The 24,291-nt window shown below is 42.4% G+C and overlaps 8 non-coding genes across 8 annotated transcripts; 4 read left to right on the top strand and 4 right to left on the bottom strand.

The window, feature by feature from the left end:
* The first annotated feature begins 2,405 nt into the window (after positions 1 to 2,405).
* On the top strand, positions 2,406 to 2,479 carry TRNAT-AGU (transfer RNA threonine (anticodon AGU)). Its single transcript has one exon. It is a non-coding gene; the product is annotated as a tRNA-Thr (tRNA).
* Positions 2,480 to 11,961: 9,482 nt separating this feature from the next.
* Positions 11,962 to 12,033, bottom strand: TRNAQ-CUG (transfer RNA glutamine (anticodon CUG)). The gene has a single exon. It is a non-coding gene; the product is annotated as a tRNA-Gln (tRNA).
* Positions 12,034 to 14,645: 2,612 nt separating this feature from the next.
* On the top strand, positions 14,646 to 14,727 carry TRNAL-AAG (transfer RNA leucine (anticodon AAG)). Its single transcript has one exon. It is a non-coding gene; the product is annotated as a tRNA-Leu (tRNA).
* Positions 14,728 to 18,392: 3,665 nt separating this feature from the next.
* On the bottom strand, positions 18,393 to 18,474 carry TRNAL-AAG (transfer RNA leucine (anticodon AAG)). Its single transcript has one exon. It is a non-coding gene; the product is annotated as a tRNA-Leu (tRNA).
* Positions 18,475 to 18,907: 433 nt separating this feature from the next.
* TRNAI-AAU (transfer RNA isoleucine (anticodon AAU)) lies at positions 18,908 to 18,981 on the bottom strand. Its single transcript has one exon. It is a non-coding gene; the product is annotated as a tRNA-Ile (tRNA).
* A 2,098-nt stretch (positions 18,982 to 21,079) lies between these two features.
* TRNAQ-CUG (transfer RNA glutamine (anticodon CUG)) lies at positions 21,080 to 21,151 on the top strand. Its single transcript has one exon. It is a non-coding gene; the product is annotated as a tRNA-Gln (tRNA).
* A 1,268-nt stretch (positions 21,152 to 22,419) lies between these two features.
* TRNAI-AAU (transfer RNA isoleucine (anticodon AAU)) lies at positions 22,420 to 22,493 on the bottom strand. The gene has a single exon. It is a non-coding gene; the product is annotated as a tRNA-Ile (tRNA).
* A 1,530-nt stretch (positions 22,494 to 24,023) lies between these two features.
* On the top strand, positions 24,024 to 24,095 carry TRNAQ-CUG (transfer RNA glutamine (anticodon CUG)). Its single transcript has one exon. It is a non-coding gene; the product is annotated as a tRNA-Gln (tRNA).
* Positions 24,096 to 24,291: the final 196 nt, after the last annotated feature.

The raw sequence follows: 24,291 nt of genomic DNA, 5'->3' as shown, positions 1-24,291 counted from the left end.
CATGTAGGATTTTAGGGTGTTTTAAAGTGGATTTGTAGGGCAGTAGCCAAAACTGGATCTTTTTGCCACTTTTAAGATTTCTGGTGAAATTTGAATAAATAAGAGTTTCAGCAAATATCTTTATTTTCATGGCAAAGCACGCAGAACATTAGGCATTAGGAGTATACTTGATAAGTGCTAAATAAGGGTACCGTCACACAGTGCCATTTTGATCGCTACGACGGTACGATTCGTGACGTTCCAGCGATATCCATACGATATCGCTGTGTCTGACACGCAGCAGCGATCAGGGATCCTGCTGAGAATCGTACGTCGTAGCAGATCGTTTGGAACATTCTTTCGTCGCTGGATCTCCCGCTGTCATCGCTAGATCGGTGTGTGTGACACCGATCTAGCGATGCGTTCGCTTGTAACCAGGGTAAACATCGGGTTACTAAGCGCAGGGCCGCGCTTAGTAACCCGATGTTTACCCTGGTTACCAGCGTAAATGTAAAAAAAACCAAACAGTACATACTTACATTCAGGTGTCCGTCAGGTCCCTTGCCGTCTGCTTCCCGCACTCACTGACTGCTGGCCGTAAAGTGAAAGCAGAGCACAGCGGTGACGTCACCGCTGTGCTGTGCTTTCACTTTACGGCCGGCAGTCAGTGAGTGCGGGAAGCAGACGGCAAGGGACAGACACCGGAATGTAAGTATGTACTGTTTGTTTTTTTTTACGCTGGTAACCAGGGTAAACATCGGGTTACTAAGCGCGGTCCTGCGCTTAGTAACCCGATGTTTACCCTGGTTACCCGGGGACCTCGGCATCGTTGGTCGCTGGAGAGCTGTCTGTGTGACAGCTCTCCAGCGACCACACTACGACTTACCAACGATCACGGCCAGGTCGTATCGCTGGTCGTGATCATTGGTAAATCGTATAGTGTGACAGTACCCTAAGTCACCGGAGACAATAGTGATAAAACTAATGTGTACAAACTGGAGAGAGGAAAAAATACACTTAGAAGTGGTAAAACCCAAAGAGACTGGAGCCTAAGTCCAGCCGTAGTGGGCCACCACTAGTATAAAGATGGCTGGACCGCACATGACAGCACGTTCTATTGTGTCCCCCCATTTCCTTACAGATTGTATCTCGTGATCAGGACCCTCGCTCCTCCTGTAAGGGTACCGTCACACATAACGATATTGTTAATGATATCGTTGCTTTTTGTGACGTAGCAACGATATCGTTAACTAAATCGTTATGTGTGACAGCGACCAATGATCAGGCCCCTGCTGGGAGATCGTTGGTCGCTGGGGAAAGTCCAGCACTTTATTTTGTCGCTGGATCTCCCGCTGACATCGCTGAATTGGCGTGTGTGACACCGATCCAGCGATGTCTTCAATGGTAACCAGGGTAAACATCAGGTTACTAAGCGCAGGGCCGCGCTTAGTAACCCAATGTTTACCCTGGTTACCGTTGTAAATGTAAAAAAACAAAAAGTACATACTTACATTCCCGGTGTCTGGTTATGTCCCTCGCTTTCAGCTTCCCGCATTGACTGGTGAGCGCCGGCCAGCCGTAAAGCACGCTGTGCAGCGGTGACATCACCGCTGTACTTTCCGGCCGGCGCTCAGTCAGTGCGGGAAGCTGAAGGCGAGGGACCTGACCAGACACCGGGAATGTAAGTATGTAGTGTTTGTTTTTTTACATTTACAACGGTAACCAGGGTAAACATCGGGTTACTAAGCGCGGCCCTGCGCTTAGTAACCCGATGTTTACCCTGGTTACCCGGGGACTTCGGCATCGTTGGTCGCTGGAGAGCGGTCTGTGTGACAGCTCTCCAGCGACCAAACAGCGATGCTGCAGCGATTGACATCGTTGTTGGTATCGCTGCAGTGTCGCTTAGTGTGACGGTACCTTAACTGGTGAATTATCAGTTCCTCTGTACTGTCTTCATTGTCTGTACATGTCCCCTCTTAATTGTACAGTTCTGCAGAATATGTTGGTGCTAGATAAATAAAATAATATTATAATACAATGACTTTTTTCGCTACCCTAAAACACTTGAAAAAATGCAATAAGAGGCAATCAGAACATTGCATCTACCCCATATTGACAGATACGGGGGTATTTGCACTTTTGTTTTTCAGTTTTGCCTCACTTGGAATTTCTATTCTTAGTCTCCAGCGCTGCATGATAAAATAAATGGTGTCATTCTAATGTACAATTTGCAGAATATGTCGTGATATGGCTATTTCTACCAAAAAATCCTAAAGTTATGACTGTTTGAATAAGGGGAGGAGAAAAGAAAAGTGTAAAAATGGAAAATTGCCATAACGAGAAGAAGTGAAATATTGTCATCACCGCCACCGGATTTGAACCCACAGTCTCCTGTTATACGATTATTTATAAGTGCAGCAGTGTCTGGCGCTGTGGCTTAGTTGGTTAAAGCGCCTGTCTAGTAAACAGGAGATCCTGAGTTCGAATCTCAGCAGTGCCTTGTCCTTTTCTTACTTTTCCATTTTCTTCAAACAAGTAAAATGTTTTCATCCTAACCATTGGCCTTTGTTTATTTCATTTATTTTATTGGCTTTTGACTCGATTTTGAGCTATGGTGACTTGATGCATGATTACTCAGTAGGAAGACCGATCTTCTGCAAGGCTAGGTCCACCAGGTCTTCTTTTGATAGTTTCAAGCCATCGGGTTGCTCGTCTTCCTCTTCACTTCTGTAACCTATTCAAACACAACTTTAAAGAAGGAAAAGTTATTTGTAGAGGTACAGATGTCAGGGGTAGTTTTTTCATGAACAGTGAGACCTGCGGTCGTTTAACGCCTTGCTGGAGCTTCTACGCGTCCATCAAGTTTTCCGGCAGGTCTCACTGTTCATGAAAAAAACTTCCCTGACACCTGTACCTCTGCAAATATCAATGTAACCAATTTTATGGATTAAAACCACATCTTGCGAGAAGGATCGGGTGAGTGCTGTTTTTCATGTTACCTTTTCCTTCTATAAAATTGTGTTTGAATAGGTTATAGAAGTGAAGAGGAAGACGAGCAACCTGATGGCTTGAAACTATCAAGATAATGGTGGAGAAGACCCTGGAGGACATAGACTTGCACAAGATCAGTCTTCCTACAGAGTAATCATGCATCAAGTCACCAAGGATTTTATGGATTAAAACCCCATCTTGAAGGAAGGATCGGGCGAGTGCTGTTTTTCTTGTTCCTTTTTCCGATATAATACATGTTCTTTATGTATGCACCACCCAGAAGAGATCCGATGAGGCTATTTCTGGGGATTTGGGTTGAAATAACACACAGGACAAAAAAATTAACTTGGTGCCGGGAATAACCCTTCTCTTTATTTTTAACAAACAATTTTAAAGAAACAGACTCACTATTTCCTTATACTAATTGATTTTTAAGATAAATGTACACATCCAAATTGCAAATTTTACCAGTGCCTTTACTACAGCATCATGTACGTCTTTGGCTCGAGAAGACTGAATTTATTGCGACTGTCACATTCATATACTTTGGATATATATGTCCGACTCATTTGAATGATTCTTTATATATATTTTATGACACTAGGTAAAGACACACACTGTACTATGGTACTGGGTCAGACAAAGAAAATAGGACAAAATACTAGCAGCCGTGGAAGGGGACCCACATCCCCAAGGAGAGAAAAGAATTCAATAATTGAGGACTAGAAATAGACAATAGTCATTCACTCTGTACTCTCTAATGACATTTTAAAATGTCTATGCAGTTTAAGCAGATCGCAAGATAGTGAAGTGGTGGGAATCGGGGGTCGACTGTTAGACACAGCCAGACACTTCACAGAGAAGATAAACATTTTTTTTACCATACTATTCTTCTTAACTCTTATATGTCCAGCACTGAACCAGCTATTGTGTAACAAAATAGGAAGCACTGACAGTGCTTCCTTCTCCAAACCAACACTCATGTGATTACCAGGAGGCAGAAGGGAACAGGAGCTGTTGAATCCTAGGAGACCCATTCAGCTATGCTATGCAGGACAATACAATTATACACTGCTCAAAAAATAAAGTGAACACTTAAACAACAGAATTTAACTCCAAGTAAATCAAACTTCTGTGAAATCAAACTGTCCACTTAGGAAGTAACACTGATTGATAATCAATTTCACATGCTGTTGTGCAAATGGAATAGACAACAGATGGAAATTATTGGCAATTATCAAGACACACTCTATAAAGGAGTGGTTCTGCAGGTGGGGATCACAGACCACATCTCAGTACCAATGCTTTCTGGCTGATGTTTTGGTCACTTTTGAATGTTGGTTGTGCTTTCACACTCATGGTAGCATGAGACAGACTCTACAACCCACACAGGTGGCTCAGGTAGTGCAGCTCATCCAAGATGGCACATCAATGCAAGCTGTGGCAAGAAGGTTTGCTGTGTCTGTCAGCGTAGTGTCCAGAGGCTGGAGGACCGCTACCTCAGCCTTTGTGCAAGGAGGAACAGGAGGAGCACTGCCAGAGCCCTGAAAAATGACCTCCAGCAGGCCACAAATGTGCATGTGTCTGCACATATGGTTTGAAACCGACTCCATGAGGATGGGTTGAGTACCCGACATCCACAGATAGGGTTGTGCTCACAGCCCAACACTGTGCAGGATGCTTGGCATTTGCCACAGAACACAAGGATTGGCAAATTCGCCACTGGCGCCCTGTGCTCTTCACAGATAAAAGCAGGTTCACACTGAGCACATGTGACAGATGTGACAGAGTCTGGAGACGCCGTGGAGAGCAACCTGCTGCCTGCAACATCCTTCAGCATGACCAGTTTGGCAGTGGGTCAGTAATGGTGTGGGGTGGCATTTCTTTGGAGGGCCACACAGCCCTCCATGTGCTCGCCAGAGATAGCCTGACTGCCATTAGGTACCAAGATGAGATCCTCAGACCCCTTGTGAGACCATATGCTGGTGCGGTTGGCCCTGGGTTCCTCCTAATGCAGGACAATGCCAGACCTCATGTGGCTGGAGTGTGTCAGCAGTTCCTGCAAGATGAAGGCATTGAAGCTATGGACTGGCCCGCCCGTTCCCCAGACCTGAATCCTATTGAACACCATCTGGGACATCATGTCTCGCTCCATCCAACAAAGTGAAGTAGCACCACAGACTGTCCAGGAATTGGCGGATGCTGTAGTCCAGGTCTGGGAGATCCCTCAGAAGACCATCAGCTGCCTCATCAGGAGCATGCCCAGGCGTTGTACAGTAGGGAGGTCATACAGGCATGTGGAGGCCACACACATTACTGAGCATCATTTCGTTATCTTTCCATTGAAGTTGGATAAGCCTGTAATTTGATTTTCCACTTTGATTTTGAGTATCATTCCAAATCCAGACCTCCATGGGATATTCTTTTTGATTTATCTTGATAACTGTTATGTTTTATTGTTCTGAACACATTCCACTATGTAATGAATAAAAATTTGCAATCAGGATATTTCATTCAGATATCTAGGATGTGGGAAACTTCCTGAAAGAATTAACTTGATGCAGATTTGTGTTGTGAATTCTGTGGCTGAGTTCACTTCTGTGGTCACAAGTGGTATTGCAGTCTCTGGGCTTCCTCCCTCAGGTGTTTTGGTGAGCTCGTTGGCTGCCTTGCTATTTAGCTCCACCTGAGTCTGTCTTCCTTGCTCCTTGTCAATGTTCCAGTGTTGGATCTGAGCTACTGCATCTTTCCTTGGGCCTGCTGCTCTGCTAGATAAGTGCTTCTAGTTTGTTTTCTGTTTTTTCTGTCCAGCTTGCTATTAACTTTTGCTGGAAGCTCTGAGAAGCAGAGGGGTGCACCGCCGTGCTGTTAGTTCGGCACGGTGGGTCTTTTTGCCCCTTTGCGTGGTTTTCGTTTTAGGGTTTTTTGTAGACTGCATAGTTCTCTTTGCTATCCTCGCTCTGTCTAGAATATCGGGCCTCACTTTGCTGAATCTATTTCATTCCTACGTTTGTCTTTTCATCTTGCTAACAGTCATTATATGTGGGGGGCTGCCTATTCCTTTGGGGTATTTCTCTGAGGTAAGTCAGGCTTGTATTTCTATCTTCAGGCTAGTCAGCTCCTCAGGCAGTGCCGAGTTGCATAGGTAGTTGATAGGCGCAATCCACTGCTGCTTATAGTTGTGTGAGGATAGATCAGGTACTGCAGTCTACAGAGATTCCACGTCTCAGAGCTCGTCCTATTGTTTTTGGTTATTGCCAGATCTCTGTATGTGCGCTGATTACTGCACGCTGTGTTGCCTGATTGCCAGCCATAACAGTACAAGGAGCCAAACCAATGATTCCCAATAGAGGGAAAAAAGAAATCCTGACATCATTTTTTTTCTTAGCTCTGTCTTCAGTCTTTTTTTTCCCCTAGACATTAGAGTGCTTCAGGACACAGCTGTGGACATGGATATTCAGGCTCTGTGCTCCTCAATGGATAATCTCGTTGTAAATGTACAAAAGATTCAAGATACTATTGATCAGAAATCGATGCTAGAACCAAGAATTCCGATTCCTGATTTGTTTTTTGGTGACAGAACTAAGTTCCTGAGCTTCAGAAATAATTGTAAGCTATTTTTGGCCTTGAAACCTCATTCTTCTGGTAATCCTATTCAACAGGTTTTGATTATTATTTCTTTTTTGCGCGGCGACCCACAGGACTGGGCGTTTTCTCTTGCACCAGGAGATTCTGCATTGAGTAATGTTGATGCATTTTTCCAGGCGCTGGGATTGCTTTACGATGAGCCTAATTCAGTGGATCAGGCTGAGCAAAATCTGCTGGCTTTATGCCAGGGTCAGGATGATGTAGAAGTATATTATCAGAAATTTAGGAAATGGTCAGTACTCACTCTGTGGAATGAATCTGCACTAGCGGCTTTGTTCAGAAAGGGTCTCTCTGAAGCTCTTAAGGATGTAATGGTGGGATTTCCTATGCCTGCTGGTTTGAATGAGTCTATGTCCTTGGCCATTCAGATCGGTCGTCGCTTGCGCGAGCGTAAATCTGTGCACCATCTGGCGGTACTGCCTGAGAGTAAACCTGAGCCTATGCAGTGCGACAGGACTATGACTAAAGTAGAACGGCAAGAACACAGACGTCTGAACAGACTGTGTTTCTATTGTGGTGATTCTACTCATGCTATTTCTAATTGTCCTAAACGCACTAGGCGGTTCGATAGCTCTGCCGTTATTGGTACTGTACAGTCCAAATTCCTTTTGTCCATTACCTTAATGTGCTCTTTGTCATCGTATTCTGTCATGGCGTTTGTGGATTCAGGCGCTGCCCTGAATCTGATGGATTTGGATTATGCTAAACGTTGTGGATTTTTCTTGGAGCCTTTGCGGTGTCCTATTCCGTTGAGAGGAATTGATGCTACACCTTTGGCCAAGAATAAGCCTCAGTACTGGGCCCAGCTGACCATGTGCATGGCTCCTGCACATCAGGAAGTTATTCGCTTTCTGGTACTGCATAATTTGCATGATGTGGTCGTGTTGGGGTTGCCATGGCTACAAACCCATAATCCAGTATTGGATTGGAACTCTATGTCGGTAACCAGCTGGGGTTGTCAGGGAGTACATGGTGATGTTCCATTTTTGTCTATTTCGTCATCCATTCCTTCTGACATCCCAGAGTTCTTGTCGGACTTTCAGGATGTATTTGAAGAGTCCAAGTCTGATGCCCTACCTCCGCATAGGAATTGTGATTGTGCTATCGATTTGATTCCTGGTAGTAAATTCCCTAAGGGTCGTTTATTTAATTTGTCCGTACCTGAACACACCGCTATGCGCAGTTATGTGAAGGAGTCCCTGGAGAAGGGACATATTCGCCCATCGTCGTCACCATTGGGAGCAGGGTTCTTTTTTGTAGCCAAGAAGGATGGTTCGCTAAGACCGTGTATTGATTACCGCCTTCTTAATAAGATCACTGTTAAGTTTCAGTATCCCTTGCCATTGATTTCTGACTTGTTTGCTCGGATTAAGGGGGCTAGTTGGTTTACTAAGATTGATCTTCGTGGTGCGTATAATCTGGTGAGAATCAGGCAGGGAGATGAATGGAAAACGGCATTTAATACGCCCGAGGGTCATTTTGAGTATCTGGTGATGCCGTTCGGACTTGCCAATGCTCCATCTGTTTTTCAGTCTTTTATGCATGACATTTTCCGTGAGTATCTGGATAAATTCTTGATTGTTTACTTGGATGACATTTTGATCTTCTCAGATGATTGGGAGTCTCATGTGAAGCAAGTCAGAATGGTTTTCCAGGTACTGCGTGCTAATTCCTTGTTCGTGAAGGGATCAAAGTGTCTCTTCGGTGTGCAGAAAGTTTCATTTTTGGGGTTCATCTTTTCCCCTTCTACTATCGAGATGGATCCGGTTAAGGTTCAGGCCATCCAGGATTGGACTCAGCCGACATCTCTAAAAAGTCTGCAGAAATTCCTGGGCTTTGCTAATTTTTATCGTCGCTTCATCTGTAATTTTTCTAGCATTGCCAGACCATTGACCGATTTGACCAAGAAGGGTGCTGATTTGGTTAATTGGTCTTCTGCTGCCGTGGAAGCTTTTCAGGAGTTGAAGCGTCGTTTTTGCTGTGCCCCTGTGTTGTGTCAACCTGATGTTTCTCTTCCGTTCCAGGTCGAGGTTGATGCTTCTGAGATTGGTGCAGGGGCGGTTTTGTCACAGAGAGGTTCTGGTTGCTCAGTGTTCAAACCATGTGCTTTCTTTTCCAGGAAATTTTCTGCTGCTGAGCGTAATTATGATGTGGGCAACCGAGAGTTGCTGGCCATGAAGTGGGCATTCGAGGAGTGGCGTCATTGGCTTGAGGGTGCTAAGCATCGCGTGGTGGTATTGACTGATCATAAGAACTTGACTTATCTCGAGTCTGCCAAGCGCTTGAATCCTAGACAGGCCCGTTGGTCGTTATTTTTTGCTCGTTTTGATTTTGTGATTTCATACCTTCCGGGCTCTAAAAATGTGAAGGCGGATGCTCTGTCTAGGAGTTTTGTGCCCGACTCTCCGGGGTTATCTGAGCCGGCGAGTATCCTCAAGGAAGGAGTCATTGTGTCTGCCATCTCCCCTGATTTGCGGAGAGTGTTGCAGAAATTTCAGGCTAATAAACCTGATCGTTGTCCGGCCGAGAAACTGTTCGTCCCTGATAGGTGGACTAGTAAAGTTATCTCTGAACTTCATTGTTCGGTGCTGGCCGGTCATCCAGGAATCTTTGGTACCAGGGAGTTGGTTGCTAGATCCTTCTGGTGGCCATCTCTGTCACGGGATGTGCGTGCTTTTGTGCAGTCCTGTGGAATTTGTGCTAGGGCTAAGCCCTGCTGTTCACGTGCCAGTGGGTTGCTTTTGCCCTTGCCGGTCCCGAAGAGGCCTTGGACACATATTTCGATGGATTTCATTTCTGACCTTCCCGTTTCTCAAAAAATGTCGGTCATTTGGGTGGTCTGTGATCGCTTTTCTAAAATGGTCCATCTGGTGCCCTTGGTTAAATTGCCTTCCTCCTCTGATTTGGTGCCTTTGTTCTTCCAGCATGTGGTTCGTTTACATGGCATTCCTGAGAATATTGTTTCTGACAGAGGTTCCCAGTTTGTCTCGAGGTTCTGGCGAGCCTTTTGTGGTAGGATGGGCATTGACCTATCTTTCTCCTCGGCCTTCCATCCTCAGACTAATGGCCAGACCGAACGAACCAATCAGACCTTGGAAACATATCTGAGATGTTTTGTTTCCGCTGACCAGGATGATTGGGTGTCATTTTTGCCGTTGGCTGAGTTCGCCCTTAATAATCGGGCCAGCTCGGCTACCTTGGTCTCTCCATTTTTCTGCAATTCTGGGTTCCATCCTCGTTTCTCTTCAGGACAGGTTGAGTCTTCGGACTGTCCTGGTGTGGATTCTGTGGTGGACAGGTTGCAGCAGATCTGGACTCAGGTAGTGGACAATTTGACCTTGTCCCAGGAGAAGGCTCAGCTTTTCGCTAATCGCAGACGCCGTGTGGGACCCCGACTTCATGTTGGGGATTTGGTTTGGTTATCTTCTCGTCATATTCCTATGAAGGTTTCCTCTCCTAAATTTAAACCTCGTTTTATTGGTCCGTATAGGATTTCTGAGATTCTCAATCCGGTGTCTTTTAGTCTGACCCTCCCAGACTCCTTTTCCATACATAATGTATTCCATAGGTCGTTGTTGAGGAGATACGTGGCACCTATGGTTCCATCTGTGGAGCCTCCTGCCCCTGTTTTGGTGGAGGGGGAATTGGAGTATATTGTGGAGAAGATTTTGGATTCTCGTGTCTCTAGACGGAAACTCCAGTATCTGGTCAAATGGAAGGGTTATGCTCAGGAAGATAATTCCTGGGTTTTTGCCTCTGATGTCCATGCCCCAGATCTTGTTCGTGCCTTTCATGTGGCTCATCCTGGTCGGCCTGGGGGTTCTGGTGAGGGTTCGGTGACCCCTCCTCAAGGGGGGGGTACTGTTGTGAATTCTGTGGCTGAGTTCACTTCTGTGGTCACAAGTGGTATTGCAGTCTCTGGGCTTCCTCCCTCAGGTGTTTTGGTGAGCTCGTTGGCTGCCTTGCTATTTAGCTCCACCTGAGTCTGTCTTCCTTGCTCCTTGTCAATGTTCCAGTGTTGGATCTGAGCTACTGCATCTTTCCTTGGGCCTGCTGCTCTGCTAGATAAGTGCTTCTAGTTTGTTTTCTGTTTTTTCTGTCCAGCTTGCTATTGTCTTTTGCTGGAAGTTCTGAGAAGCAGAGGGGTGCACCGCCGTGCTGTTAGTTCGGCACGGTGGGTCTTTTTGCCCCTTTGCGTGGTTTTCGTTTTAGGGTTTTTTGTAGACTGCATAGTTCTCTTTGCTATCCTCGCTCTGTCTAGACTATCGGGCCTCACTTTGCTGAATCTATTTCATTCCTACGTTTGTCTTTTCATCTTGCTAACAGTCATTATATGTGGGGGGCTGCCTATTCCTTTGGGGTATTTCTCTGAGGTAAGTCAGGCTTGTATTTCTATCTTTAGGCTAGTCAGCTCCTCAGGCAGTGCCGAGTTGCATAGGTAGTTGTTAGGCGCAATCCACTGCTGCTTATAGTTGTGTGAGGATAGATCAGGTACTGCAGTCTACAGAGATTCCACGTCTCAGAGCTCGTCCTATTGTTTTTGGTTATTGCCAGATCTCTGTATGTGCGCTGATTACTGCACGCTGTGTTGCCTGATTGCCAGCCATAACAGATTTGAAGGAAAGGAATGATTCATTAATTCAAATCAACAAATGCACGAGAAGCAGGAAATCTCATTTACTTTGCTGATACTGGAAAAAGGCAGGAAAAGGAAAAAGTCCTAAGTAGGAAAACTGCACGAGTGGTGATGTGAGCGCGCAGAGCGGAGTCCTGATGGTGAGGACATTACACGCTGTGAGGATTTGCTATCATACAGGGCTGAATTTCATCATTCCTAAACATGAGCGCAGGGACGTGGCACAGGTAGCGTGGCCGAGCGGTCTAAGGCGCTGGATTAAGGCTCCAGTCTCTTCGGGGGCGTGGGTTCTTTTGCCTTCCAGATATTTGTTCAGTCTCCCGTGATTTATTTTCCGTCGTCATCAATAATTTCTAATTGGTAACGTTATGTGTGTTTTCCTGCCAGTCTATTTTTGCACTTGAATATCAAAATTATTTGTATGGCAATGTAAAGATAAATATTATCTATTTTAACATTATTTCCTTTTTTTATTTAGGATCACAAATGACTGATACAAAACTATTTCAATTGCATTACAATGAATTATTTTACACTCATCATCCGTATTTCTAATTGCTGATGTGATGCGTTTTTTGCCATTACTGAAATTGTTATTTATTCATATTTCACCAGAAATCTTAAAAGTGGCAAAATGATGCAATTTGCTAGTTTGTATTATTGAGATTTGTGAATAAAAAAAAAAAATCAACAAATTATAAAAGTTCAGGTCCCACCGAGATTTGAACTCGGATCGCTGGATTCAGAGTCCAGAGTGCTAACCATTACACCATGGAACCAACTATATGACCCTGTTCATGATGATATTTATGTATGGTCGGGTCCACATGTATGTAGTGTGATATGAAATTCATATATATCAATATTTGCATCTATACTTATTTATATATTTTTCTTGTGTTGTCGCTATTTTTCATTATTTTATGTATTTACATATTTTGATCTACATGATCTACATTAATGTTTTGTGATTCCGCACTCCTTAACATTCTGTTTTTACTTTGTTTTCATATCTTTTGATATATTCACATGCATTCATATTTTATTATATTTATCATAAGTTAATTTAGATTGATTTTCTTTCTCACATTCAGTCATATGATTTTTACTTTAGGCTTCACGTTCCTCAGCATTTTCATTGTTTATAATTGGTCAGCTGTGCACATATAGAGTCTCCTCTACAGGTTTGATACAACCCTCACGTGTATGCATTGCGCTTGAACGCGCGTCGGGGTTTGGCACCGCATCCTGCAGGCTGTAATGTCTATTCTGTTAGGCAACTTTCACACTAGCGTCGTAGTCCCAGTGCGTCGGGCCGACGTACCGACGCATACTGTGGAAGTGCCGCACAACGGGGGCAGTGGATGCATTTTTCCAGCACATCCGCTGTCCCATTTTGAGTTGCGGGGAGGTGGGGATGGAGTTCCGGCCGCAAATGCACGGTCAGAAATGTCGGACACGACGCTCAAAAAAAGCAACGTTTTTTTTTTATTCGGACGGTCCGCCACAACAAGACGCAACTGTCGCATGACGGTTGTGACGTGTGGCAATGCGCAGCAATGCGTCATTAATGTTGGGGAAAAAACGCATCCTGGAGACAACTTTGCAAGATACGTTTTTTACCCAAAACTACGCATTGTGACGTATCCCAAACGACGCTAGTGTGAAAGTAGCCTTAAAGTCTCCTCTGCAGGTTTGATACAACCCTCACGTGTATGCATTGCGCTTGAACGCGCGTCGGGGTTTGGCACCGCATCCTGCAGGCTGTAATGTCTATTCTGTTACTCTGATTTTCATCTCAGCACTTTCTTATTCATTTACTTGGCTGTCTCCACTGTTTCGGTCTCGGTCTGTCATTCAACATATTGTAAGCAGTAGGCTTGTGTTACCATATAACCCTTTACATACTTTTATCCTGTTAATATATTCTTTGTGTTTTTTTTATTTTGATAAGACATTGTTTCATATTGTATTTACATTATCTGCTGTCCTAATGGTTTCAGGTTTTTATTGCACATGTGACATGATGTTGAATTTGGCTTCTTACTTCCTTGTGTGGAATTATTATTATTACCGAGTTTCCTCCTTATCTCCTGCTCTTTCTGTTTGTTTTTGTGGTGTGGCGCCACCTGCTGGTTCCCCATTTGTTAATCATTTTTATGTAATATTTTATTAAGAACTTTAAATGCCATTATGTTCGAGCCCTTCTTTGATTTTCTGGTCTTTGTATCCTTCCACAGATTAGTATCAAAATATTATCTGAATCAGTGACCAGTGGAGTTATCACATAATCCCCCAGATGATCTTTCTCCTGTTTCATTATCCAAACTGTTTTGGTCAATTAGGGTACGTTCACACACACGACTTTTTTGCTGCGTATTTTTGCTGATTTTTTTATGCTAATTTTCAGCTGCTTTTTACAGTACCAGCAAAGCCTATGAGATTTCAGACATCTCATGCCCACACATTGGGTTTTTGTTTGATCAGTATTTTCTGCTTTGCTGCGTTTTTTGGACACAGGGCATGTCACTTCTTTCAGCGTTTTTGCTGCGTTTTTGCAGCGTTTTTTCACCCATTGACTTGAATGGGTGATGGAAAAAACGCTACAAAAATGCAGCAAAAACGCATGTAGCATCATGGCCAGCAGGAAGTGATGTCACAGCCAAGAGATTAGGGGTGTGGTTAGTGAGGTGTCCATAGTGACAGTGAGCCATTGTGAGGTGTCCTGTCCAACTGATCTTTTTTTGGCGGGAAATGTACTTCATGAGGCTAAATATATGACGACAGACCATGTTGTACTGTAGAAAAAAAAAATAAAGTCTCCTGACAGCACTGGGAATCAAACCCACGGCCTCATAGAGACTGGAATAATCAAACATTGAACGGCCGGTTAGCTCAGTTGGTTAGAGCGTGGTGCTAATAACGCCAAGGTCGCGGGTTCGATCCCAGTACGGGCCAGGTGACTTTTGTTTACCAACATAAATAAAGTGTAATTATTTTTTAATATTTATATAGCATCAAAAAATTCTGGAGCACTTTACAATTGAGCGTGATATGTACAGAGAATAAAGGCATTACAGAGTGACACAGATCACCAGTTACAGGAGGAGCGAGGGTCCTGCTCAAAAACTACAATCTGTAAGGAAATAGGGGGGACACATTAGGGAGAAAGTGCTGACATGTGTCGTCCGGCCATCATCAGGGCATTTTAAATAATAAATAATAATACGGAGAACGATCAGTAATATGAAGGTTCTGGGCGCAGGTGCCGGCGGTTACATACAGCAGGACTCTCACTCATGGTGTTTAACTCATTATTTATGCAGTTTTTAATTATGTAAAAACATTCTGCAAAATTCCTGAAAGAATTAACTTGATTCCAATTTGTAGCGGTAGCGTGGCCGAGCGGTCTAAGGCGCTGGATTAAGGCTCCAGTCTCTTCGGGGGCGTGGGTTCGAATCCCACCGCTGCCAAAATGCTTTTTATCCAATATAGTCTCCCGTGATTTATTTAACATTGTCATTAATCCTTATGTGTGTTTTCCCGCCAGTCTTGTTTCTCACTTAGAAAATAAATATCATCTATTTTCACATTATAATTTATTTTTTATTTTTATTTTATGACCGCAAAGGAAGGCTAGAAAATGTTTGAAATTGCATTCGCTTTTTCCGTTAAAAATGTTTCTAGATATTCAACATATTTTTTTTTCAACATGAGTGGGACTAGAAACAACTAATTGCACTGGCAGTATCTCCCTTTTTTAGGCCTTATTTTCTATTTTGGATTCTGCTATTTATTTAGTTTTTTTATTTAGCCCTCACATTGTGCACCTGTAAGGTTTTTATAGATTTTTGGGGGCTTAACATATGAATACAGTCTTTTTTTATTGCTGATCTCTAGTGATGATCGAGTGCTCTGTACGGGAATCGAACAGGTCGGACGCTCGGACGGCCTCAACTCGAGTACCGAACATGATCGCAGTCAATGGGAACTCAAGCATTTTCCCCGAGATCCTAACAGGAGGGCAGAGGGGGAACTAAAATCACTGAAATAGATGGAAACAGCATGTGGAAGACCCCTGGAAGCATCTCTGACTCCCAGGTCGCTGATGGGAACAATGGTGTCAGAGTATTACTCCACTTTTGCAGATTCACAATAAAACATCTAAAAACAAAGAGAGAAAATAGATTTTGCAGGAAAAAATTATATAGAGACTATATAATGTATACAAGACAAAAGAAAAAGCCCCCAAAAAATCACCTTCTTCGCCCCATAATAGCCGGGCAATCTCTCACTGTTTTTCCCCATTGCCTATGACTACAGTCATGGCCAAAATTTTTGAGGATGACACCAAAATTATATTTTCACATGATCTGCTGCCCTCTGGTTTTTATTAGTGTTTGTCTGATGTTTATATCACATACAGAAATATAATTGCAATCATATTATGAGTACCAATAGGTTATATGGACAGTTAGAATGAGTTAATGCAGCAAGTCAATATTTGCAGTGTTGACCCTTCTTCTTCAAGACCTCTGCAATTCTCCCTGGCATGCTCTCAATCAACTTCTGGACCAAATCCTGACTGATAGCAGTCCATTCTTGCATAATCAATGCTTGCATTTTGCCAGAATTTGTTGGTTTTTGTTTGTCCACCTGTCTCTTGATGATTGACCACAAGTTCTCAATGGGATTAAGATCTGGGGAGTTTCCAGGCCATGGACCCAAAATCTCTATGTTTTGTTCCGTGAGCCATTTAGTTATCACCTTTGCTTTATGGCAAGGTGCTCCATCATGCTGGAAAAGGCATTGTTGGGCGCTAAACTGCTCTTGGACGGTTGGGAGAAGTTGCTCTTGGAGGACATTCTGGAAACATTCTTTATTCATGGCTGTGTTTTTAGGCAAGACTGTGAGTGAACCGATTCCTTTGGGTGAGAAGCAACCCCACACATGAATGGTTTCAGGATGCTTTACAGTCGGCATGAGACAAGACTGGTGGTAGCGCTCACCTCTTCTTCTCCGAATAAGCTGTTTTCCAGATGTCCCAAACAATCGAAAAGGGGATTCATCAGAGAAAATGACTTTGCCCCAGTCCTCAGCAGTCCACTCCCTGTACCTTTTGCAGAATATCAGTCGGTCCCTGATGTTTTTTCTGGAGAGAAGTGGCTTCTTTGCTGCCCTCCTTGATACCAGGCCTTGCTCAAAGAGTCTCCGCCTCACAGTTCGTGCAGGAGCACTCACACCAGCCCGCTGCCATTCCTGAGCAAGCTCGGCACTGCTGGTAGTCCGATCCCGCAGCTGAAACAGTTTTAAGATCCGGTCCTGGCGCTTGCTGGTCTTTCTTGGGCGCCCTGGAGCCTTTTTGACAACAATGGAAGCTCTCTCCTTGAAGTTCTTGATGATGCGATAGATTGTTGACTGAGGTGCAATCTTTGTAGCTGCGATACTCTTCCCTGTTAGGCCATCTTTGTGCAGTACAATGATGGCTGCACGTGTTTCTTTAGAGATAACCATGGTTAACTGAAGAGAAACAATGATACCAAGCACCAGCCTCCTTTTAAAGTGTCCAGTGATGTCATTCTTACTTAATCATGACTGATCGCCAGCCCTGTCCTCATCAACACCCACACCTGTGTTAATGGATCAATCACTAAAACGATGTTAGCTGCTCCTTTTAAGGCAGGACTGCAATGAGGTTGAAAAGTGTTTTGGGGGTTAAAGTTCATTTTCTGGACAAATATTGACTTTGCAAGTACAGTAATTGCTGTTAGGCTGATCACTCTGACATTCAGGAGTATATGCAAATTGCCATTAGAAAAAATGAAGCAGTAGACTTTGGAAAAATTAATATTTGTCTCATTCTCAAAATTTTTGTCCATGACTGTACAGTAGATGAAATAGTAGAGGGGAGAATAAAACGTCACCCCCCCCGATAGTCATCGATAAATGTAATTCTAACATTTTACTACCTTATCTCGGACATATCATAGACATAAAGGAGGGCCTCATGCATGTTCTGTTAGAAGTATCAGATGGACTCATAGAGCCCTAAAGCCAATGCGCTATGTGGATGGGCTGCCAAAAATTAGAAGGAGGGACTGCAATACATCCTGGAAGACACATAGATGAGGATATGAGGGCCTCTTAAAACATTGTGGAAGACAGGGTGGTGCTGAGAAACATAATGGAAGCATTATCATCCATCTAACTGACCACCTATTCACATTATTCTGGCTTCAAGAGTGGTGTCCCGCGTCTCCCTGCAAAGTGGGACAGGAAGCTAGGTCTCATGGATGAGCGTGTTTGTTGTGCTCTCACAGGAGGCACAGTTTCACCTGGCCAATGGCTTTACCCTCTGCATGGGGGCTTTTTCTTTTCTCTTGTCTACATTATATAGTCTCTATATAATTTTTTCCTGCAAAATCTATTTTCTCTCTTTGTTTTTAGATGTTTTATTGTGAATCTGCAAAAGTGGAGTAATACTCTGACACCATTGTTCCCATCAGCGACCTGGGAGTCAGAGATGCTTCCAGGGGTCTTCCACATGCTGTTTCCATCTATTTCAGTGATTTTAGTTCCCCCTCTGCCCTCCTGTTAGGATCTCGGGGAAAATGCTTGAGTTCCCATTGACTGCGATCATGTTCGGTACTCGAGTTGAGGCCGTCCGAGCGTCCGACCTGTTCGATTCCCGTACAGAGCACTCGATCATCACTAGAGATCAGCAATAAAAAAAGACTGTATTCATATGTTAAGCCCCCAAAAATCTATAAAAACCTTACAGGTGCACAATGTGAGGGCTAAATAAAAAAACTAAATAAATAGCAGAATCCAAAATAGAAAATAAGGCCTAAAAAAGGGAGATACTGCCAGTGCAATTAGTTGTTTCTAGTCCCACTCATGTTGAAAAAAAAATATGTTGAATATCTAGAAATATTTTTAACGGAAAAAGCAAATGCAATTTCAAACATTTTCTAGCCTTCCTTTGCGGTCATAAAATAAAAATAAAAAATAAATTATAATGTGAAAATAGATGATATTTATTTTTTAAGTGAGAAACAAGACTGGCGGGAAAACACACATAAGGATTAATGACAATGTTAAATAAATCACGGGAGACTATATTGGATAAAAAGCATTTTGGCAGCGGTGGGATTCGAACCCACGCCCCCGAAGAGACTGGAGCCTTAATCCAGCGCCTTAGACCGCTCGGCCACGCTACCGGATTGAATTGGTATCCAGTTAATTACTTCAGGAATTTTGCAGAATGTTTTTACATAATTAAAAACTGCATAAATAATGAGTTAACCACCATGAGTGAGAGTCCTGCTGTATGTAACCGCCGGCACCTGCGCCCAGAACCTTCATATTAATGATCGTTCTCCGTATTATTATTTATTATTTGAAATGCCCTGATGATGGCCGGACGACACATGTCAGCACTTTCTCCCTAATGTGTCCCCCCTATTTCCTTACAGATTGTAGTTTTTGAGCAGGACCCTCGCTCCTCCTGTAACTGGTGATTTGTGTCACTCTGTAATGCCTTTATTCTCTGTACATGTCACGCTCAATTGTAAAGTGCTCCAGAATTTTTTGATGCTATATAAATAATAAAAAATAATTACACTTTATTTATGTTGGTAAACAAAAGTCACCTGGCCCGTACGGGGATCGAACCCGCGACCTTGGCGTTATTAGCACCACGCTCTAACCAACTGAGCTAACCGGCCGTTCAATGTTTGATTATTCCAGTCTCTTTGGGGTCGTGGGTTTGATTCCCAGTACTGTCAGGAGACTTTATTTTTTCTTCTACAGTACAACATGGTCTGTCGTCATATATTTAGCCTCATGAAGTACATTTCCCCCCCAAAAAGATCAGTTGGACAGGACACCTCACAATAGCTCACTGTCACTATGGACACCTCACTAACCACACCCCTAATCTCTTGGCTGTGACATCACTTCCTGCTGGCCATGATGCTACATGCGTTTTTGCTGCGTTTTTGTAGCGTTTTTTCCATCACCCATTCAAGTCAATGGGTGAAAAAACGCTGCAAAAACGCAGCAAAAACGCTGAAAGAAGTGACATGCCCTGTGTCCAAAAAACGCAGCAAAGCAGAAAATACTGATCAAACAAAAACCCAATGTGTGGGCATGAGATTTATGAAATCTCACAGGCTTTGCTGGTACTGTAAAAAGCAGCTGAAAATTAGCATAAAAAAAGCAGCAAAAATACGCAGCAAAAAAGTCGTGTGTGTGAACGTACCCTAATTGACCAAAACAGTTTGGATAATGAAACAGGAGAAAGATCATCTGGGGGATTATTTGATAACTCCATTGGTCACTGATTCAGATAATATTTTGATACTAATCTGTGGAAGGATACAAAGACCAGAAAATCAAAGAAGGGCTCAAACATAATGGCATTTAAAGTTCTTAATAAAATATTACATAAAAATGATTAACAAATGGGGAACCAGCAGGTGGCGCCACACCACAAAAACAAACAGAAAGAGCAGGAGATAAGGAGGAAACTCGGTAATAATAATAATTCCACACAAGGAAGTAAGAAGCCAAATTCAACAGCATGTCACATGTGCAATAAAAACCTGAAACCATTAGGACGGCAGATAATGTAAATACAATATAAAACAATGTCTTATCAAAATAAAAAAACACAAAGAATATATTAACAGGATAAAAGTATGCAAAGGGTTATATGGTAACACAAGCCTACTGCTTGCGATATGTTGTATGACAGACCGAGACCGAAACAGTGGAGACAGCCAAGTAAATGAATAAGAAAGTGCTGAGATGAAAATCAGAGTAACAGAATAGACATTACAGCCTGCAGGATGCGGTGCCAAACCCCGACGCGCGTTCAAGCGCAATGCATACACGTGAGGGTTGTATCAAACCTGCAGAGGAGACTCTAAGGCTACTTTCACACTAGCGTCGTTTGGGATACATGACAATGCGTCATTTTGGGTAAAAAACGTATCCTGCAAAGTTGTCTCCAGGATGCGTTTTTTCCCCATTGACTAACATTAATGACGCATTGCGGCGCATTGCCACACGTCGCAACCATCGTGCGACAGTTGCGTCGTGTTGTGGCGGACCGTCCGAACAAAAAAAACATTGCTTTTTTTGAGGGTCATGTCCGACATTTCTGACCGTGCATTTGCGGCCGGAACTCCGCCCCCACCTCCCCGCAACTCAAAATGGGGCAGCGGATGTGCTGGAAAAATGCATCCGCTGCCCCCGTTGTGCGGCACTTCCACAGTATGCATCGGTACGTTGGCCCGACGCACTGCGACTACGACGCTAGTGTGAAAGTAGCCTAACAGAATAGACATTACAGCCTGCAGGATGCGGTGCCAAACCCCGACGCGCGTTCAAGCACAATGCATACACGTGAGGGTTGTATCAAACCTGCAGAGGAGACTCTATATGTGCACAGCTGACCAATTATAAACAATGAAAATGCTGAGGAACGTGAAGCCTAAAGGAAAAATCATATGACTGAATGTGAGAAAGAAAATCAATCTAAATTAACTTATGATAAATATAATAAAATATGAATGCATGTGAATATATCAAAAGATATGAAAACAAAGTAGAAACAAAATGTTAAGGAGTGCAGAATCACAAAACATTAATGTAGAGCAAAATATGTAAATACATAAAATAATGAAAAATAGCGAAAACACAAGAAAAATATATAAATAAGTATAGATGCAAATATTGATATATATGAATTTCATATCACAGTACATACATGTGGACCCGACCACATATAAATATCATCGTGAACAGAGTCACATAGCTGGTTCCATGGTGTAATGGTTAGCACTCTGGACTCTGAATCCAGCGATCCGAGTTCAAATCTCGGTGGGACCTAAAGTTTTGCAAATTTCTTAACTTTATATTTTGGTGATTTATTTTATTCACAAACCTCAATAATACAAACTAGCAATGCTCAGAAGTAGGGAAAATTGCATCATTTTGCCACTTTTAAGATTTCTGGTGAAATATGTATAAATGAGAATTTCAGTAAATATATTTTAATGGCAAAAAAAAACATAAAATCAGCAATTAGAAATATAGTTGATGAGTCAGTAAAATAATTCACGGGAATGCAACTGAAATAGTTTTGTAGCAGTCATTTGTGGTCCTAAATAAAAAAAGGAAATAATGTTAAAATAGATAATATTTAGATTTATATATCCATATAAATAATTTTGATATTCAAGTGCAAAGATAGACTGGCAGGAAAACACACATAATGTTACAGATTAGAAATTATTGATGACGACGGAAAATAAATCACGGGAGACTGAACAAATATCTGGAAGGCAAAAGAGCTTGTTGGCAGCGGTGGGATTCAAACCCACACCCCCGAAGAGACTGGAGTCTTAATCCAGCGCCTTAGACCGCTCGGCCACGCTACCTGTACTGGGACATAAGTCATTGTGCCGCCTGACAAGGAGAGAACTCCTATCCCTGCGCTCATATTTATCAATTATGGAATTCAGCCCTGTATGTTGGCAAATCCTCAAAGCGTGTAATGTCCTCACCGTCAGGACTCCGCTCCACACGCTCACATCACCACTCGTGCAGTTTTCCTATTTGGGACTTTTTCCTTTTCCTGCCTTTTTCCAGTATCAGCAATGTAATTGAGATTTCCTACTTCTCGCGCATTTGTTGATTTGAATTAATGAATCATTCCTTTCCTTCAAATCTGCATCAAGTTAATTATTTCAGGAATTTTGCAGAGTTTTTTTTACACAATTAAAAACTGCATAAAATAATGAGTTAAACACCATGAGTGAGAGTCCAGCTGTATGTAACCGCCGGCCCCTGCGCCCAGAACCTTCATATTACTGATCGTTCTCCGTATTATTATTATTTATTATTTGAAATGCCCTGATGATGGCCGGACGACACATGACAGCACTTTCTCCCTAATGTGACCCCCTATTTCCTTACAGATTGTAGCTTGTGAGCAGGACCCTCGCTCCTCCTGTAACTGTTGATCTGTGTCACTCTCTAATGCCTTTATTCTCTGTACATGTCACGCTCAATTGTAGAGTGCTGCAGAATTTGTTGATGTTATATTAATAATAAAAATAATTACACTTTATTTGTTTTGGTAAACAAAAGTCACCTGGCCCGTACGGGGATCGAACCCGCGACCTTGGCGTTATTAGCACCACGCTCTAACCAACTGAGCTAACCGGCCAACTGATGTTTGACTATTCCAGTCTCTTTGGGGCCGTGGGTTTGATTCCCAGTGCTGTCAGGAGACTTTATGGTGGGCTGCTTTCTTTTTCTACAGTACAACATGGTCTGTCGTCATATATTTAGCCTCATGAAGTACATTTCCCCCAAAAAACATCAGTTGGCAGCAGATTGTAAGTCAGCACCTTTGAACGTCCAACCGCTCTACCTGATATTTCTCAACAGTATTTGATTTGCTGAAGGAATTGTCCGATCGGTGGAAAAATTGCACCTTGGCTAATGTGATTGAAAAATATATGTGGTCAATAGATGATTAAGAAAAAATACAGAAGATTTCACCACATTCTTATTCTCTCCTTTGTGTCCTTGATCTTCTCTCATCCTTTGCCTTCTTGACTCAATGAAAACTTTTTCTACTCTTTTCTATTTCGAGATGTCATCACATTAATTAACCAAAACACTTTGGATAATGAAACAGAAGAAAGATCATCTGGGGGATTATGTGATAACTCCATTGGTCACTGATTCAGATAATATTTTGGTACTAATCTGTGGAAGGATACTTTTCTCCCTGTCGGTGTGGCAAAAGACCAGAAAATCAAAGAAGGGCTCAAACATAATGGCATTCAAAGTTCTTAATAAAATATTACATAAAAATGATTAACAAATGGGGAACCAGCAGGTGGCGCCACACCACAACAAAAAACAAACAGAAAGAGCAGGAGATAAAGAGGAAACTCAGTAATTATAATAATTCCAAGCAAGGGAAGTAAGAAGCAAAATTCACTATCATGTCACATGTACAATAAAAACATGAAACCATTAGGATGGCAGATTACATAAATACAATATGAAACAATTTCTTATCAAAATAAAAAAAACACAAATAATTTATTAACAGGATAAAAGTATGTAAAGGCTTACATGGTAACACAAGCCTACTGCTTACAATATGTTGTATGACAGACCGAGCCCGAAACAGCGGAGACAGCCAAGTAAATGAATAAGAAAGTGCTGAGATGAAAATCAGAGTAACAGAATAGACATTACAGCCTGCAGGATGCGGTGCCAAACCCCGACGCGCGTTCAAGCACGATCCATGCACGTGAGGGTTGTATCAAACCTGCAGAGGAGACTCTATATGTGCACAGCTGACCAATTATAAACAATGAAAATGCTGAGGAACGTGAAACCTAAAGTAAAAATCATATGACTGAATGTGAGAAAGAAAATCATTCTAAATTAACATATGATAATTATAATAAAATATGAATGCATGTGAATATATCAAAAGATATGAAAACAAAGTAAAAATAAATTGTTAAAGAGTGCGGAATCAGAAAACAATAATGTAGATCAAAATATGTAAATACATAAAATAATGAAAAGTAGTGAAAATACAAGAAAAATACATAAATAAGTATAGATGCAAATATTGATATATGTGAATTTCTTATCACACTACATACCTGTGGACAGGACGATATGTCAATAGCATCATGAAGAAGGTCAGTGATTGGGAACATCAGTTGGTTCCATGGTGTAATGGTTAGCACTCTGGACTCTGAATCCAGCGATCCGAGTTCAAATCTCGGTGGGATTTTGCGAATTTCTTAACTTTATATTTTGGTGATTTTTTTTAATTCACAAACCTCAATAATACAAACTAGCAATGCTCAGAAGTAGGGAAAATTGCATCATTTTGCCACTTTTAAGATTTCTGGTGAAATATGTATAAATGAGAATTTCAGTAAATATATTTTAATGGCAAAAAAAAACAAAATCAGCAATTAGAAATA

Source organism: Ranitomeya imitator, chromosome 4 (genome assembly GCF_032444005.1).
Source record: "Ranitomeya imitator isolate aRanImi1 chromosome 4, aRanImi1.pri, whole genome shotgun sequence".
In the NCBI taxonomy this organism is placed as follows: domain Eukaryota; kingdom Metazoa; phylum Chordata; class Amphibia; order Anura; family Dendrobatidae; genus Ranitomeya; species Ranitomeya imitator.
Note: the sequence above shows the minus strand (reverse complement) of the source record. Positions and strands in the feature narration are given on the sequence as shown.